The sequence below is a fragment of the Sturnira hondurensis genome, unplaced genomic scaffold (genome assembly GCF_014824575.4).
Source record: "Sturnira hondurensis isolate 20B ecotype Veracruz unplaced genomic scaffold, ASM1482457v3 Scaffold0025370, whole genome shotgun sequence".
Classification (NCBI taxonomy): domain Eukaryota; kingdom Metazoa; phylum Chordata; class Mammalia; order Chiroptera; family Phyllostomidae; genus Sturnira; species Sturnira hondurensis.
Genome location: NW_028098001.1, coordinates 4,007,167 through 4,009,133, shown reverse-complemented (window position 1 = coordinate 4,009,133; position 1,967 = coordinate 4,007,167).

Genomic DNA, 1,967 nt, shown 5'->3' with positions numbered 1-1,967 from the left:
CAGAATCACCTCAGTTTTAATAATTAGGGAGTGGCGTGAAAATATTTGCTTTTTAATTTCTTTCTAAGTTAAGTATGCTTAGCCAACTCTTCTCCTGGTCAGGCCACATGAAGCCTCTCCTACCAGCCTGGTCTGCAGCAATCCATCTGTCCCTCGATAGGCCTTTCGAGGTGCACACAGTGTTTTAAAATCTATTGTATTTACTTATTATGTGTATATGTACCTATTTATTATTTTACTATTTATTTGTTATATATTTGGATTTGGTTAATGTCTAAATAATATGCTTCTGGAAGCATATTATTTTATAATTCTATCTATTTATATTGCCAATGCAATATTTGAGTGATGGCCAGCCCTGAGTGGGCACATCTTAAATGTTTATAAAGAGACATTAGTAGTGTGGGCCAGTTCTACACAGTAGTAAATAATAACGGGATTCACTTTGGGATGTGAAGGGTGTAAATTATTAAAATTGTTGACTTATATAACAAACATTTATTGAAAGCTTTTCAGGCCTAGTCCTCTTGTCAGGATGACTGTGATATCCCTTGACTTCTCTTTGTGCCATCAGCCTTTTTGACTCTCAGTTCCTTCTTCCGACCATAGCTACAGTGAATGCCAATGCCTTCAAAATGCCAATCTCTTCATGTCCAAACTTGATTAAAATCTTTCTATGGTTCCTTATTTATTTATTTTTAATTTAATTTAATTTTATTTTTTAATTTAACCTTTATTGCATTTTCTCCCTATAGTTCCTTATTTATTTCAAGATCAAGTGCAAACTTCTTGGCATGACATTCAGAGTTCATCATGATCTGGTTCTGGTAGGCCTCCTGCCCCTGACATGTTTTGTAGTTTCACCCAATTACAAGTATCTATCTATCTATCTATTTATCTATCCATCCATCCACCTATCATCTATTTAGGTCTCACATGCCCCCCACCTCTGCACAGGCTTCTTTTTTGCCTAGAATACACTTCTCTCTTATTCTTCTGGGAAAATCCTACCAGATTATGAAGAGTTGACAAAAGTGTCCCAATCCTGTGTTCATATGATACTCAGTACATGAACATACATCTCTCTGCACCTTGTTGCTTGCTTATCGGTTTGCTCTCCTGTTAGGCTGTAAGCTTTGGAGTTTAAGAGCCATGCTTCTCTGTCTAGATTAACCGTAAACCCTGGCATATAGTAGTCTTTCAATAATAGACACATTGTTGATTGCTAATTTTTTAGCATTTACAATGTAGGTATGAAGTGCTTATCATGCATCTCTCATCCTCAGTCTTCACAAAGACCCTGGGACGTAGGCACAGCCAGTGTTTATCTTCACTGTACACCCCAGTCTAGGCTTGGACCAAACAAGTGTGTCAATAAATATTTGTTGCATAAACTCTCATAAGAATCCTTTAACATGTCTATTACACTAGGATCACACTTAGAATTAAAGAAGTTAAATAATTTGTTCAAGATGTTGTTAAGTACGAGATTCAGGATTTGAACCCAGGTTTACATGATTCTACAGCCCATGTCCTTTTACCACTGTGATATTCTGCATCTCACATGTAAGGTAAAATACTAGATTCTGAGAGAAATAAGGACAAAACTACTAGGACAAACAATAATCGTTCTAAAGCATTTATAATCTACATTACAAGACAGAATATGAAATTCACATCAAGTGAAAAGAAAACAAATTGTGGGCAGTCAGCAGTGAAATGATCTTGACTCTAAGGGAGAACTAATGGAAATTAGGTATAAAATTGAACCTTGAATAGGCTCAAAGACATACAGATAAAGAAAGCCATGCTCCACTTTGGGATCACATGCAAAATGTCATAGATGCATTGATTTTCCTGATATGATCAGGACAAAGAGTGTGTGACAAGACTGGACATGATGAAGGAATGAAGAAAATAATATCAATTGGATTCACAGAGCTGAGGAAATTCTTTGAATTCTGTGC